This window comes from Canis aureus, chromosome 11 (genome assembly GCF_053574225.1).
Source record: "Canis aureus isolate CA01 chromosome 11, VMU_Caureus_v.1.0, whole genome shotgun sequence".
In the NCBI taxonomy this organism is placed as follows: domain Eukaryota; kingdom Metazoa; phylum Chordata; class Mammalia; order Carnivora; family Canidae; genus Canis; species Canis aureus.
The window spans coordinates 40,322,588-40,339,848 of NC_135621.1; the positions used below are offsets into that span (position 1 = coordinate 40,322,588).

General features: G+C 44.3%; 1 long non-coding RNA gene across 2 annotated transcripts; it reads right to left on the bottom strand.

Moving 5' to 3' along the window:
- Window positions 1–2,756: 2,756 nt before the first annotated feature.
- LOC144323913 (uncharacterized) lies at window positions 2,757–16,718 on the bottom strand. Of its 2 annotated transcripts, XR_013389260.1 has the most exons (8): window positions 16,561–16,718; window positions 15,049–16,203; window positions 14,737–14,847; window positions 14,326–14,475; window positions 8,940–9,144; window positions 5,660–5,832; window positions 3,568–3,673; window positions 2,757–3,003 (listed from the first exon to the last, which is right to left on the bottom strand). It is a non-coding gene; the product is annotated as an uncharacterized LOC144323913 (long non-coding RNA). The 2 variants fall into 2 exon arrangements; XR_013389259.1 differs by having other exon boundaries at window positions 14,326–14,847.
- Window positions 16,719–17,261: the final 543 nt, after the last annotated feature.

Below are 17,261 nucleotides of genomic sequence, written 5' to 3' on the forward strand. Positions count from 1 at the left end.
CAGGATACACATTGAGATGCCCAAGCCTGCTGTAACACAAGTTCTCCACGAGAATACTCCATTTCAAACCTGTCTGGCATGGTGGCCTTGCTACTCCTGAGATGTCCCATCCTAGCTCACCACAGTCACTTGTCACTCTATGTGGTTGCTTCCTCAAACCACTAGAACTTCCTTGAACTCTGCCTAAAGCATCCTCCACATCTCCAGCCCTCTCTCCTGTCTAGTTCCCTCTTATATTTCAGAAATTCATTCCTGACTCCTCCTTCAGACTGACAGATGGCCCTCGTGCCCAGGTCACCATGGCATCTGGATCTCTGAACCTCGGCCAGCTGCTTTGTGCTTCCCCTGTTACCCCTCCTCCATCTACATTAGACCACTAGGGCCCGTAGTAGAGGGTGAAGTTATTCATCTTTACATTCTGGTGCGGAGCATGGAGGAAACCCTCAAAAATAATCATAACAAACGTTGTTGTTGCTGTTGTTTGAGCAAATGAATAGCTTACACTACTTGGTTTACAAAAGTGCAGCAGTGAATCGGTCTTTATTTCTCTGAGAAAATAAACCACAGAATTTGGAGAAAGAAGTGTTATTTTCTTCTCAAATATTTTGAATGGCGATTTTTAGTTTTGTTTTGATAAAATAAACAGAGATGAACCCGAGGAAGGAAAAAAAAAGAAGTATTATTTTCCAAGGGCTTTGCCATGACTGGGCTCCTTTGGTGGGTAGAGAGCTATTTATGAACATTCGGATGTCTCACGCTGGGGTAAAATACCACACTGCCCTCAGGAATACTTGATCAGACCAAGAAGAAGAATGGAAATGTGTTTCAGGGTCAGTGGGAATGTATGGCTAGCTTCAATCTAGGAAATGTAGGAACATACAAAACAACTGGGGGAGAACAGGACGATGAAATATGTTCAACATGAGTGAAGTGACCAAGCTGAGGACCTAGGAGAAAGGTGGAGGGAGATCTCAACAAGAAAGCCTGAGCCTGGGGCGGGACCACATGGCTTGCTGAGGACCTACCACTAGCCCTGCCATGGCCAGGAGACTCGCATGCTCACTTACAATTGCCATCCTCTGATGATGGGGAGAGAGCAAGGTGGGCACACAGGGTGAGGGCAAAGACTGGAGAATCCTGAGCCAAGGCAGCAGGAAGGCAGGAGAGGGGAGGGGTGAAAACCAGCCTACCTGACAGATGGAGGGCCTGGGAGGGATTGCATTTTCTGCTCTAATGGGCCTTGGAAATGAGACGTTCCTGCTCCTCCTCGCTCTCCTGGAGAGTTCAAAGCCTCTGTACACACAAGTTCTCAATTTCCAAGGCACTCGAGTCAGGCAAAATATATCTTTCCCACCTGTAGTTTCATTGACAAATTATTTACGAAGCAAAAAAGACTGTTGCTGGCCCTTTGAAGAGGTTCCTTTTGTTCTTTGCCACGTGATTTAAAAGCAAAAGCAAACCCAAACTGCAGAAAAGACTCTGCAACATACCCTGTGGGTCAGATAATGTTCGCTAATTCTGTCATGTGGGCCCTTTCCATGTGAAAGTGTTCTCGACTCGAGGGTACAGATGAGTTAGGGTGTTGGGACTTTGTCTGGCAACACCAGCCATCACAAAGGACGGAGCAAGACTCCAGGGCTGAGTGCCTTCTATGTCATCCCCCTGAGGGAGGGCAGGGGTCACCCAACTTGGAGCCATAGACTCTTGAGAAGGCGAGGCCATCTGCTGGGCCCAGGTTCTCCTTGGCTAAAGAGTCGGTCCCTATCTTTTAGCCCAGCCTTCTCTGTAGGGGTCCTCTGCCCTGTCACATCTGAGAAAATCAAACCAAATGCTGAAAGACGAGGGCTCTAATAGAATAAAGGATTTCCAAATCTCCAAAGGCTAACATCCTACCAGGGATCATGACTAATTTGTACTTTTTTGTGTGCAATGCTAAGCCTTTAGTGACTTCAATAACCTCATGAATATTTTCTTAAAGAAACAGGTTGAAATAATATAAAAACAAATAAATTAATAAGCACATAAACTGGAAAAAATAATTTTGGCTTAGGGATTCCAATAATGTAAAATTTTAATTGAGCACAAATGAACTTACTAGAACTCTAAATTGGCTACCATTTTTAACATCTCGATATGTAATAATTATTATTATTTTTAAAAATCTATTTATTTATTCATGAAAGACACAGAGAGAGACAGAGATACAGGCAGAGGGAGAAGCAGGCTCCATGCAAGGAGCCCAATGAGGGACTCGATCCGAGGACCCCGGGATCACGACCTGAGCCAAAGGCAGATGCTCAACCACTGAGCCACCCAGGTTCCCCTCATGCATTATTGATATTAGTTAGTCCACATCTTTATCTACAATGTTATACTGGCTGAATTTCTATAACCCTTCATTTTGGAAACCTTGGGTTTGCTGATAAATTCACTCCTAGCATCTTTTTCCTTCAAATATTGCGACTTGCACATGTATTAAAAATTGCTTATATGTGCCTATCTGAGCTTATTTAGGTAGCTTATACAAGGTTAGTTTCAAAAAAAATAGCTCATCTGTTGCATTCCTACATTAGTAGGCGTGCAACACTGCAATGCAGTTCTGTCAGTAACCGACCCAAGTTAGGACAGACTGCACAGGTTTAAGGACACAATCCCCAGGAATACTTCCCTTCCTTCAGGCACAAGTTCCAGAGTTTTCCGGCCACCCAAGCTTATGACCAACTGGCTATAAATTCAGAGGGTTCTCATGATCCTCTCAGGTTTGATAATTCACTAGAACGACTCACAGAACTCAAGACAGCACTATATATCTACAATTCAGTTTATAATGAAGGATATAAATCAGGGTCAGTCAGAAGAAGAGATCCATAGGTGAGGTCTGGAAGGATGCCAAATGTGGAGCTTCTGTGTCCTCTCCTCATGGAATCAAGGTACACTACTGTCCGAGCACATGGATGCGTGTAACCAGGAAGCTTAATGGAGATTGTGTCCAGAGTTTTTATCCTGGTTTCATAAAGTAGACATGATTGTTTAAATCATTGAGCACATGATTGAACTCAATCTCCCTGAAGGTGGGGCTAATATTATCTAGTTCAAGGTCCTAAAACTCTGAAAACCTGGTTGCTGGTTCAGGCATGACCAGCCTTTTGTTCTGAACCATCTTATTATTTTTTTTCTTTTTTTTTTCTTTTTATTTTCTGAGCCATCGTAGAAGGAACTCAGGCATGGTCCCTGGAGTCCACCACAAATAACAAAAATACTGTTATGACTTGGAAAGTCCCAAGGGCCTAGAAGCTTCCTCCTAGGGACAAAGACCAGACAAATTCTTTATCATACAATGAGGAAAACTGCCTTAGACCACAAGAGACCCGACTTCTAAGCCCTACTTCCACATTCACCAGTAACTAAACCTGAATAAATGTTGAAATTTGCCTAATGGATAATTTACCTTCTGGATCTAAATTAGCTGGCTTAGTAAACAACCAGTCACAATAGCTGAAGCACATTCTTTGTTTACATAATTCATACATTTATCCACTTACTTTCAGCAAATACATAAAAACTTACTAAGTTCCAGGCATGGTTTAGACTACCACCAAGTGTGATCTGCAATTGAGTTTATAGACTGGTGGGTGGATGGGTGGATGTTTCCCAGGAATGGACACTTCTGAACCTGAAAAAGAGAAAAGTATTCTTGAAATATTAGAAATTAGTTAGGGGCCGGGGTGGGTGTGGTGGAGTAGGTGGCTAACGTTATCAAATGCCCTCAATCTGTGCATGAGCCAGGGAAGGGGGACTGCAGTTGGGTGTCTATCTTCAGGTCAATCCACAGGATATTTTAACCAATGACTGTGTCAAAGAGGCTGAGCATACATGAGACTATGAGTGTGACAGAGCCAGTGAATGAGGGGCTGGGGCTGAATCAGCATTCCTGACTCCGAAGCTCACCTTCTCTTCTTTCTGTACATCACACCTAACATCACTTTCACTTATTATTGTTCCCAGGCTGGCATCTTTTCTGAAGTTTGGCTTCAGGATGTTTGGAGAAGTCGAGGACACCACCTCTTTTAAGGGAAGAGATTTCTGTTGGATTTTGAGCAACAGTTGACTCACCTTAGTGGAAAAGTGATACTCACCTGTGTCCTTTCTCAGTCAGAACTGTGAATATTTGTTTGACTTTTTTCTTCTTTTTCCATTTGGGAAAAAAGTCCCAAATGTATTTTCTCTATGCCTCCACTTCCCCAGGCAGAAGCTTTAATAGCCATCCCACCATACTAATTACCACTGCTATATATCAGATTACACGTGGAACTAAGTATCTGAAGACAACAAACACTTATTGTCTCACAGTTTGAGAGGTCAATAATTTGGGAGTGCCGTTCTTGGGAAGCTGTGTTTGGAGACCTCTCATGGAGTCATTGTAAAGGTCTGGACTAGGGCTACAGTCATCCGAAGCCTTGAGTGGATCTGGATGATTCACTTATAGACTCCCTCAGGTAACTGCAGGTGAAATGCCTCGGTTCCTCCCCATGTAAACGTCTGCAGATGGCTGCTCCCAACAGCTATGGTAGCTGGTTTCCACCAGAGTGAGTGAATGCGGAGACAGAGGATGAGTACAATGAAGTCAGAAGCTTCAGTACCTTTTATAACCTGGTCTCACACATAACATACCAGCATTTCTGGTTGTATTTCCCTGGTCATACAGACTGACTCTGATACAGTGCGTGAGGGGACTGCTGGGAGGCAGGAGTCATTGGGAGCATCTTGAGGATTGGGTACCTCGGTCTGCCTTTGGTCACCAGTGATTTCCGTCCCTCTCACATGTTAATCTCACATGTCCACCTTACACTCTGCTAATCCCACCTCATCTCCGCCAATCTTACCCCATTACAGCATCAGCTCAGAGTCCAGAATCTCATCATCAAAATCAATTTCAGGTGCAGAAGAAGCCCATGACATAAAAAGACAAGTTATCTTTCCTTTGTATACCCAACATTGGTGGAGACAGGCAGAGGACAATTTTTTAGACATGCCTGTGTCCAAAAGGATAAATGGAAGTCCAAAGGAGCCACTGGTCCATAGTGATTCTAAAGTCCCACTGAGCAAATGTTGCCAGTTCCTGGATTAGGACTTAATCCTGCACCTGCCCACAAATAGCAACGTGGCTCTTGGTTCTGTGCTCTGGGCTCCTCGTTCAATCCTCTGAGTTACCTTTTTCATGACAGGTAATGCATGACACATAATATGAACAGTTTTCTCAACTTCCCCTGCTTCTAGAAGTTGGGGGGGGGGGGTGGTTCAGAGGCTTCTTTTTATTTTGAATCTTCTTTCATTTTAAACTGTCTGTGTCTGTCCAGGCTGGAGGTGTTTCTGGAGCTATAATTCCCCTTACAACATTGTGGGTCTCATGTGAATCTTATTGGGGTTTTATATGAAAACCACACCCATAATTCTCTTCAGTAGAAGTCCTTCTTTACCTGGGATTTCTGCTGAGGAGTAGTCCTTGTAAGCTTCTTAAAAATTCTATTGTATTATTGAAAGAGTCTGTGAAGCATACCCTTAAAATTTTAGAGGGCCTTTTTTTTCTGATTGAATGGCACCCTAAGTTACCACCTTTGATATTTCTGAGGTCTTTACAAAGGATTTTAGAGTCACTCACTGTTTTCATTTCTGGAATATGCTTTTATGAGAGTGCCTTGTGTTTGATCTTTGCTCAGAAGCCATTTCTTAATTTCAGCATCAATTGCCATCTGGAGAGGCTAGGAAATCTTCAAAAACAGCAAACCTTTGCTCCTTTTCCTTCAATGTATCTCTCTCTTCTTTCATATTTTACTATAAGAAGCAAGAAGAAAGCAGGGGGAACCTTCAGTTCTCCTTTGTTACACCACCCAGTTCACTAAATGCATTTTTTGTTGCCTACATATTGCAGGCAGTAGTGCTGCTAAATACTGTCACTGCGTAACAAAGATCCCCTTCCCTCCAGCATTCAATAAGATTCTCCTCCTTTCTTTTTACCCTCAACAGCAGTCTCCCCAAATTCAAATTCTTCTAACATTCTGGTCAAAGTAGTTTAGGCTTTTATCAAATGCTCTCTGTAAAGTTCCCCTGGCTACTGCCCATTGCCTCTGCCTCTCATATTTTAGGTATTTGTTATGGAAACACTTATAAAAATCTGAATTACTTTTCTACTTTTGTGTAGGAACAAAATAACTATAGAACCATGGAAGCTGGAGATGGCAAATGTTATTATGTGATAAAGTTTCTGAGGGTTAGGAATCTGAGAGTGGCTCAGCCAAGTGGTGCTGGCTGAGGATCTCTGCTCAGGTTACAGGCAAGCAATCAGCTGGGGCTGCAGTCATCTGAATGCCTGAGTGGGGCTAGAGGAATCATGTGTCCATTGGCAGGAGGCTCTGCTTCCTTACCATGGGGGCTGCTCATGACGTGGTAGTTGACATGTATTCTTACAGAGAGACAGTATTCCAAGAAAAAGAGTGACCAAGACAGAAGCTTCAGTGTCCTCTACAACCTCATCTTAGCAGTGACATGCCATCATTTCTGCCATAATCTAGTGGTTATGCAGGCAACCAACCCTGGCACAATATGGGAGGCAATCATACAAGGACACCACAGGAGGCAGAGATCATAGAGGGTCGGATGACAATCCTGCTAATTGTCACTGCCTGAATTAGTATTAGCTGTCCTTGAAGCAGTCATCTTCCCACTCTCATTCCTAAGTCATGAGATGCTCATTTCAGGAAGTTTTGACTCCTGGCTCACTATCTATCCACATGTACAATCCTTCACACCCTGGGATGTCAGTTCTTGACCTTCCTTCCTTCAATGATTGTGCTCTCCTCAACCCCCTCTCTCCATGGTCATGCCCTTGACAGTGACATCACCAGAAACTGCAATGCTGTCCATAGTCTTAATTTCAGGTATTCTATTCTCCAATGACCCTAGCCTATTTCCTGCTCAGTCCTCTCTTACTCAGATTCCAACAACTCCTCAATACCACTGGGACTTACAATCCACAGACACCATCCATCCCAACAACCTCCATTGTTCCTCCATCTTTGATTTTCTTTCTTTCTTTCTTTCTTTCTTTCTTTCTTTCTTTCTTTCTTTCTTTCTTCTTTCTTTCTTTCCTTCTTTCTTTCTTTCTTTTCTTATTTTTTTTTAAGATTTTATTGATTTTAGAGAGAGTGAGAGAGAAAGAGCAAGTGGGGAGAGGAATAGTGTGGGGAAAGGAGCCAAGGGGGAGGGAGAGGGACAAGCAGACTCCACTGAATGCAGAGCCCTCAGGGACTCCATCTTGTGACCCTGGGATCATGACCTGAGCCAAAACCAAGAGCCTGCCACTTAATCCACTGAGCCACCCAGGCGCCCCAATCTTGCCTCTTTCTTCTCTTCTTCCCTTTCCTTTTCTCCAGAACTGAGTGACCCTAGTGTCAATCATTATCCCTTTCTTTGCACACACCTCAATCTGTCCCTCTCTGAATCTGTCACAATCAGCTGGCTAAATCCCAACCCTGTTAAATCTGGCCCCCCATCTCCCCTGTACACCACCCACATGGTTAAGGTTCACCAGATCCTGCTTCTGCCTTGCCCACCACAGTCCTTTCTCATACCACAAGCATGGTGACTCATTCATTCATTCATTCATTCATTTGAAGATTTTTATTTATTTATTCATGAGAGACACAGAGAGAGGCAGAGATACAGGCAGAGGGAGAAGCAGGCTCCCTGCAGGAGCCCGATGGAGGACTCGATCCCAGGACCCTGGGCTCATGACCTGAGCCGAAGGCAGTTGGCTCAACCACTGCGCCATCCAGGCGTCCCGGCAGTGACCCTTTTAAAGCCTCAGATGGTGGGGTTCTTCTGCTCTATGTCTCCCCCCAATGGCTCTCTGTCTCCCAGAGTGAGACCTGAGGTTCCCTTCCACTTCACCACCCACCACCAAGCCAAAATTTTCTCTATTGCTTTCCCCTCAAATATGCTTCTGTCTGAGGAATTTTGCACTTGCTGTTCCTGCTGCTGGGGATGAATCTGGCCCTGGATGTTCACACTTTGCCCCTCCACTTCCTCCAGGTCTTTGTTCAAATGTTGCCTTCTCAGGGAGGCACTTCCTAATCATTCTATTCAAAACTCCAATCCTCTCCCACCATGACTGCCCTATCCTCCCCCTGCTTTAATTTCTCCAGGACACTTAACTCCTTCTGCACACCTGCTGGACTGGAGGCGTACTGCCCCACAACACACTGCCTGCCCCATGTCATCATTCATTTTGGTCACTGCTTGGTTTCCCATTGCATGGGTGTCTCATGATTTATTTAATCAGTCCCCTTTAGAAGATCACTTAGGATTGTGGGGGAGGGGTTTTGTCATTACGAACGATCCTGCAATTACCATATTACCATCTTTATTAATAATAATAGTGCCCATCGAGGCCAAGTTTATGGGAGACAACCTTGGTTTCTGGTCTGAGCATTAGAATCACCAGCTGCCCACGTGATGCCAGAATGAGGAAGAACAGCCTGTCCACAGCCCTTGCCTTGCTGTAGACGCTGTGGTCTAGATTCCCACTTTCTGTGGTGTGGTGTTCACCCCAGCTTCCCTGATTTCTTCCCAGTGTGCTGTAGGGAGGTCGATGTTCATCTGGTCAGGGCATGATGGTGTGTGCAGACAGCTGGGTAACAACCCAAGAGACTGAAACTACAGGTCATCCTGCAACCCTACCTGGTAGACATCTGGGAAAGAATGGGGGAGAGGATCAATTTGAGGTTCAGTAACCCCAGTGTTTAGTGAAGAGAGGAAAATTCACCTGCCAAAGTCTTGGGAGGGGGGGAACCAGAAATGGCCTTACATCATTTCAGCTAACACAGGTCCTGTGCAAAGGAATCTAGAATATTGTGGCTTTTAGAAGAGTAGTCACTACTTACATTATATTACAAAGCATCCCTGGCTGGGGCTGGGCCTGGGGCAGTGCCTGTCTTCAAATCCACGGATATTGCTGCAGGAAAGGGATGTCTATTCACAGTCAATGGGGCCAATGGAAACCAAGAACAGCCTTACATCATTTCAGCTCAGGTTTTGCTGCCAAGTAAACTACAGCAAGATTTCTGCTTTCAAGTCTGGTTCTTTCTTCTGGCATAGAAAGAGCCACCAGATGTGCCATCGGAGAGAAGACATGCATTAGAACATGGGAGTATTAGTGTAAGTCTTTTGTTTTGTTTTGTTTTTTGTTTTTAATTTTTTTATTGAAGTTTGATTTGCCAACATATATTATAACATCCCGTCAAGTGCCCTCCTCAGTGCCCATTCCTCCACCCGCCTCCCTTCCACTACTCCTTGTTCATTTCCAGAGTTAGGAGTCTCTCATGTTTTGTCATCCTCTCTAATTTTTCCCACTCGTTTTCTCTCCATTCCGCTATAATCCTTTTCACTATTTCTTATATTCCCCATACAAGTGAAACCATATAATGATCGTCCCTCTCCGATTGACTTACTTCACTCAGCATAATACCCTCCAGTTCCATCTACATTGAAGCAAATGGTGGGTATTCATCGTTTCTTTTCTTTTTTATTCTTTTTTTTATAAATTTATTTTTTATTGGTGTTCAATTTGCCAACATATAGAATAACACCCAGTGCTCATCCATCCCATCAAGTGCCCCCCTCAGTGCCCATCACCCAGTCAACCCCACCCCCTGCCCACCTCCCCTTCCACCACCCCTTAATTCAAACCGTGTTACAACCTCTCATCATCTAACTTTCCTTAGTTTCATTTTCCTCCTAAAAAAACACAAAAGCAAAAAACCCAAATCACTCTGTTTGAGCCCCAAACATACCCCAGTCTCCTGTTGCCCACCCATGACCCACCTTCAGGGCTTTGGTTGGGGAGGAATGTGAGGCTTTGGCCTCAGATCTCTCCTGAGAAACTGTTGCCACGGACAATGGAGCCGAGTGTGGAGAGGGGATGGACAATCTATTTTGCTGCCTCCTGCACATTACACAGGGACACCTCCAGGCTCTCCCCTGAGCCAGGTTGTGGTGAGGTGAGTGTCCTAGCACATAAGGGCGACTATGGCAAAAAAATACTATAAACTGGCTCACTTGAAAAGCACATTTTTTTCTCACAGTTCTGGAGGCTCAAGATCTTGAAGTTCAAGATCAAGGTGTCAGCAGATCTGGTGCCCATTTCCTCATTCATAGATCTGAATGTTTGTGTTCCCCACCCGTCCCCCAAATCACGTGTTAGACACCTGATGCCCAGTGTGTTACAACAAGTCTGCAGCCTGGAAGAGGGCCCCCGCCTGCCCATGCTGTCGCCCCAGCCTCAAAACTCCAGCCTCCAGAGAGAGAAATTCTGATGGTTTGTAAGACATCCAGTCTGCAGTATTTTGTTATAGCAGCGCAAAGGAACCAAACAGGTGGCCACCTTCCCACTTTTCCCTCACATGGCAGGAGGGGCGAGGGAGCTGTATGTGATCTCTTTGCTGAGGGCACTAATCCCATTCAGCAGGGCTCTACCCTCACAATCTGATCACTTCTCAAATGTCCTACCTCCAGGTGCCATCCTCTTGGGGGTAGGCTTCAAAACATAAACTTGGGGGATGGTGACAGACACACACGTTCAGATCATAGCAGTAAACAAGGAGGATTTTTATTTCTCATGTGCTCCAAGCAGTTATTTTGCTTTTTCTGTTCTTGGTCTAAAATGCAAGGGACTCAGGACTCTGCCTGGTGGGACATCCCTTGACATTTTCTTGTGGCAAGGGCTGCAGGTGGATTGCTTCTTCATAGATTACAATGCTTCTGGGTTCAAATCCTGCTCTACTACCCGCTAAGATGTCTCCATTCCCTGTCGGTAATATGGGGAAAATAACAGCTGCTACTTAGCATTATTCCATCTTCTAAGACATGTAAAATGAATGGTGTAATTCTTGGCCTTAGGATGACACCACCCGCCCCCTGAAAATATCAGTGTTAGTTTTCTCACTTCTTTAATTCTGGATGTGAGCAAACAGGAAGCATATCCAGCTAGTTCACTTCTACTTTTGTTTAGCCACTTCTTGTCATGCTATTTTTTAAAAATTGGTTTTAAAAAACCACAACCAGGGGCACCTGGGTGGCTTAGTGGTTGAGCGTCTGCCTTTGGCTCAGGTCATGATCCCAGGGTCCTGGGATGGAGCCCACATCGGGCTCGCTGCATGGAGCCTGCTTCTCCCTCTGCCTATGTCTCTGCCCCTCTCTCTGTGTGTCTCATGAATAAACAAATAAAATCTTTAAAAGGAAAAAAAAAACTATAGTGAGTTAGGACAAGATATACTCAAAACTAATATGGCTTCAAAACTAATACTCCATCCCCCAAATACCTTAGTAAGGAAGCCATACTCCTGAGAAAGTCTACTGGATACAACCCACCCAATTTTTGTTTGAGAAAGTCTTTATTTCTCTTTCATTTTGAAGGGTAATTTCACAGGGTAAAAAATTCTAGGTTGTTTTTTCTCTCTTTCTCAAAACTTCAAATAATACACTCCATTTTCTTCCTGCTTGCATGATTTCTGAGGAAAAGTCAGATGTAATTCTTATCTTTGGTCCTCTAGGTGATCTGGTTTTTCCTCTGGCGGTCTTCAAGATATTTCCCTTTATATTTGGTTTTCTGAGGTTTGAATATGACTTGCCCAGCAGTGTGGTTTTTATTTTATTTTGTTTTATTTTGCTTTTGGTATTTTTCCTCCCTAATGTTCTCTGAGCATTGGTGGTTTATCTGCTGACACTAATTGGAGAAATTCTCAGTTGTAATTGCTGCAAATATTTCTTCTGTTCCTTTCTCTCTTTCTCCTCCTTCTGGTATTCTTATTGTGTGTGTGTACCTTTTGTGTTGTCCCATAGTCCTTGGATAGTTTCTTCTGTGTTTTCAGTCCTTTTTCTCTTTGCTTTTCAGTCTGGAAGTTTCTGTCATCAAATCCTCAAGCTCAGAGATTCTTCCCTCTGCTGGTTCCACTCTACAAATGAGTCCATCAAAAGAATTCATTTCTGTTACTATGTTTCTGACCTATGGCATTTCTTCTTGAAATTTTCTTAGTTTTCGTCTTCCTGCTTACATTATCCAACTTTCTTGCACATTGCCTACTTTTCCCATTTAAAACCTTTTAGCATATTAACCATAGTTTCAAAAAATTTCTGGTCTGGTAATTCCAACATCCCTGCAGTATGTGACTCTCGTTCTGATGCTTGTTCAATCTCTTCAAATTTCGTTTTTTTTTTTTTTTTTTTTTTTTTTTGCCTTGAAGTGTGCCTTGTAGTTTTGTGTAGCCAGGCAGGCATGATGTACTGGGTACAAGGACCTGCTGTAAAAAGACCTTTAGTAACATGGGTACGGAGAAGGGGAAATGCTCTCCAGTCCTACAATGGAGTCTCAGTCTTTTGATGAGCCTATGCCTCTCATCTTTATTACTGCCTCCTCTTAGGTGGGATAGCATGGCTGGAGAGGGCTGGAGTTGGGCATTAACTTCCCCCAGGGTGCTTAGGCTCTGATAAAACGCCAGCAGGTTAGGCTCTGGGTAACAAGTTTCTCTAGGGGGTAAGACTTTGGGGAAGAACAGAATGCTCTATATTTCAGAATGGTTCCTTTTCCCCTCCCCCTGCTGGCAGCAGGAGGGTGTTTTTCTTTGATCTTCACTGTGAGTATCTGGTAGGTATCTAGGAGGTAAAACACACAGAAGTGTGGCACTCCCTCATTGTGGGTCCTCCTGGACTTTTTATCTCTCAGGTTTGGCCACCCTGAGCCTCCAGAAATTCGCCAGTTCCGGTTTAGGTTCTCCTACCTCTGCACTGGTTTCCATAGAGGTTTCTGCTCATGGATATTTGCTCTGATAAGTTGTGATTCTCTGTAGGGGACTATTTATCTCCAACCTTGGGGGCAGTGCTTTCCTGGGCAAGCTCACTTTTGTGATGAATCTAAGAAGAGATGCTGATTTTTCAGTTAATTCAGCATTTTACTTGTTAGAATAAAGACATCTGAGCTCCTTACATGCTGGACTGGAAACTGGAAGTGGCTTGTCTTGCCCTAACAACATCTTCTTGCTAAATGTGTATCCACATGTCCCATGTTTCTAGCAAAGACGTGAGAGAGCTGTTGCAGCCATCCTCGGTAGACCCACTGGGCTCGTTCGGTGTCTCCAGGTGGTTTCCAAGCCAGGGGGCGCACCCTGGAGAGTGCCAGACTCTCCACGGGGGCCTGTGAAAGAACATCTGAACTCATATTTATTTTTAATTTTACTTTTTTAATTTCTCTTTTTTGTAGATTTTACAGTTTACATAAGAGATGTGTGTAGAAACACTCATGTATACCTTTTTTTTTTTTTTTAAGATTCCATTTATTTATTCATGAGAGACACACAGAGAGATAGAGAGAGAGAGAGGCAGAGGGAGAAGCAGGCTCCATGCAGGGAGCCCAACGTGGGACTCGATCCCGGGTGTCCAGGATCACACCCCGGGCTGAAGGCGGCGCCAAATCGCTGCACCACAGGGGCTGCCCTCATGAATTCCTTCTAAATAAATGATGGGGAGACCTGCTCAGACATTTTGAATAATAAGATTGGTGTTCAAAATAAAATGGGGACCACTGTCTTAAAGATTGACCAAGTAACATATCTTACTGGCTAAAATAGTACATTTGGGGATGCCTGGGTGGCTCAGTGGTTGAGTGTCTTTGGCTTAGGTTGTGATCCTGGAGTCCTGGGAGCGAGTCCCACATCGGGCTCCCTGCATGGAGCCTGCCTCTCCTTCTGCCTCTCTCTCGGTGTATCTCATGAATAAATAAATACAATCTTTAAAAAAATAGTACATTTGGTTCCTTCTAAAACAGTGATCATTTTTCCCCTCTCTTGATAAGAGATTTACCCAAATATACATGTTCTGTCTTGTTTTGTTTTAATGAAGCTCTCAGATCTTTGGAATAGTATTGCATTGATCTCTTAATGTTTCATGCTCATTCCTTAAATTAAAAAAAAAAAAAGTATTTTTTTTCTCTGTACTTTCTCTCCACTGTAAAAGTTTCCATGCTGGCTAATGGAGTAAAGCCAATTTAGTCTTGCCAGGAGGGAGGATCAAGATTGTTGATCTCCAGTTTAGCAAACAGTGTCCCTTTTACTTATTTTTCTTTTTTATTGGAGCAGTGGGAAGGAGGGGATAGTGGTCAGTGTTTACACTCTCTGGGCCCCTCAGGAAGCCAACAGGTGCTTCTGTGGTCCTGTACTCTGGAGTGGCTTCCAAAACACAGCCATTGAACTTGTTCCCAAAGAAAGGACAAAAAGTTACCTGTTGGGCCATCTGGGTGGCTCAGTGGTTGAGCGTCTGCCTTTGGCTCAGGTTGTGATCCTGGGGTCCTGGGATCCAGTCCTGCATCAGGCTCCATGCAGGGAGCCTGCTTCTCCCTCTGCCTGTGTCTCTGCCTCTCTCTCAGTGTCTCTCATGAATAAGTAAATACAATATTAAAAAAAAAAAAAAAGGTCACCTGTTGTCTCTTGCACCTGAGCATTTCAGATATGGATGCTGTGGCATCACTGTATAATTACGGAAGTGATGGCAAAGTTCAATGGAAGGCCTTGAAAACCTGGCGAAAATTAAATACTTCCATTTTCCTCCCAAACACAGGGTGACACTAACATTCAGTTTGGTTCAGATTCAGGGTTGTAAGTCAGCAAAATTCCGGGGGTGACAGTACATCACCTGCCATGGTGGGTGGTCCCAGCATCTGGTGGTGGTTTGAAGCAGGCACCTGTTGTGATGTACGGCCAGCACCAACTTTATAAATGAGGTAGTGAGGATAGCTCTTCCTGCCTTGGTGGTGTTGTAAAGTCAAATGAGATCAAGTACAAATGAAGAACTTGGAAATCCCTGGGCCCCACACATGCAAGAAGACCCGTCTGCTATCCGGGTGGCCGTGTGGGCTCATCTCCATCAGCACCCCCTCCCAGCCCATCCAGACACCCCCAGGTACCCAGAGACACCTTGTGTCTGTGGTTCCACCAGCAGAATTACCTTCCTCTATCCACGCACCAATATGCACCTGTTCATGGCCTGCTCATCACCAGTAACTGCCACATTCAAAAAGTATTTGAGTGATGACTCCGAGAGACAGATTTTCAATTTAATTGAAAATCTAGGAATTTAAATTAACTTCAATTTTTCTAAAACTGTAAATTCTGGCCAGGTGTTGGGAGGCCAGTTAGAGATATGTAAGGATAGAAAGCCACTTGGGTACCCTTTAAGCCATTGGTTTTCAACCCTGGCTGCACATTAGCACCACCTGAGAAGATTTTAAACTTCATGATGCCACATGGGTACCTCTGCCCAGGGCCATGCTATGATTTTCAAGGGCCTTTTCCTCTAAAAATATACTGAAATCATATTTTATTGCTGCATTGGTATAAAGACAAATATATTAATATTACATATTAAAACCTTTTCTTTGTACTAAAAGCTAATTTCTTCTTCTGATTCTAAACCAAATAAAAACACTTTGTGTACCCCGAGCACTGTGCCTCATGGGTGAGTCATCCCTGCCAAGAAGGGCTAAATCAGAATATCTTGGGTAGAACAGAGGCCTCAGTGTTTTCTAAAGGTCCCCAAGCCATTCCAGTGAATAGCAGAAGTAGACACCTGCTTCCAACCATCCAAGAAGGAATGCCTACTTGACTGGACTGGTGAAAAATAAAGAGGTCAACTTTCTCTCATCCTAGTGGCTGAAGGTTAGCCAAGGTCAGCCTGAAGCCACCCTGCCTGCTTCCACACCCTGAAGTTTTGGCAGGAAAAAGCATCCCTTACTCCTTTATCATCATGCCTCCAGGATTCTGACCCTTACCTGCCTGATAAGACACCCCTGAATCTCAGAGCTGAAAGAACTGAAAGATCTATACACCCATCTCCTTTCTAGATGCAGAAACGACTGTTGCTGAAGTACCTGGTCCAAGGTCATGGAAATGGCTGAAGCCAGAACGTGCCCTGAGCCCTGTTTCCACATTTCACTCTATGTTGCAACGCTTCAAGAAGGAACTCATGGGCCCCAAAGGGCAGAACCAGAGAAGTGTCTTGAGGGCATAATTTGCTAGGTCCTTCCACCTGCTCCTGAGCAGGCCCAGTCATGATCCCATGAGGTGCCAGTCCCTTTCTGGGGTGGCATTACCTACAGCTCACCTGAGAATAGAATGAAGGCACCAGACATTACACCAGAAATCTTATTATGGACACAGGCCCACCATGTTGATGCAGGGCTCAGAGAGAGAAGGAAGCAAAGGTCATAACAAGAAGTTGCACGAGTTCCAAGAGATGGGACAGTGGTTTGAGCTGCTTTCACATTCACTGACATTCTCGGAGCCATATGTTTTCCCTTCCTTGCTTCCTTCCTCCACTCCTCCCTTCCTTTCTCCTCTGCACCTATCCTCCCTCCCCTTCTTCCTTATTTCCTTCCATCAACAAACAATTGTTGGGAACCTACTCCTAAATACATAGGATACTGTAGAATGCATCGAAGAAAGAAGAATGGGCCCCTACCAAACTTCTTGGATTCACAGCCTGGGGGAGAAAGGCAGGCACATAGGTAAGTCACAGAACATAACCCATGGGTCAGGTAAACGGGAGCATGAAATAGAGGCCATATTCCTGTGCCCAGGGCTTCCCGGAGCTGGTGTCTCACAAAGGATGCCATCTGAGCTGAGTTTTAAAGAAGGTTCCTTGGTTGTCATGGAGATGGGGTTGTTTCATGAAAGCGCACAGAGCGTGGAACTGGAGGGGAGTTCAAGGGTTCTCCAGTGCTATTTACTTAAGTGTTTTCCATTAGGAAGCAGGGCATTAATTAACTGCAAGCACCTTACTCATTTTTTTTGATGCTTCTTCTGCAAATGCAGCCAGAACCAGAGCTGAGCACTTGGCTAGAGAAATTCTTTTTCCCTTCTCTGTGCACCTCCTGAAACCAAATTACAGCTATAGCCCTCCGAACCTGCATTTTCCAGGTTCTTCAAAACCATCAAATTAAGAAATGGAGTAGGTTCAGGGATAAGACAGAGATAGAAATAGTGCCTAAGACAGGGAAGAAAAGCGTTGTGAGGGATAAAGCTTCCAAGTTAATGAGCAATTGATATTTCTCTGAAGGTGGTCCTTTGTAAGTGAGTAAGGTCAGCCTTACTCACACGGAACTCTCAGAACCCATTCTTCTTTGCTGGTTATCACGGGTCTCACCAAAGCTATGCCTAACC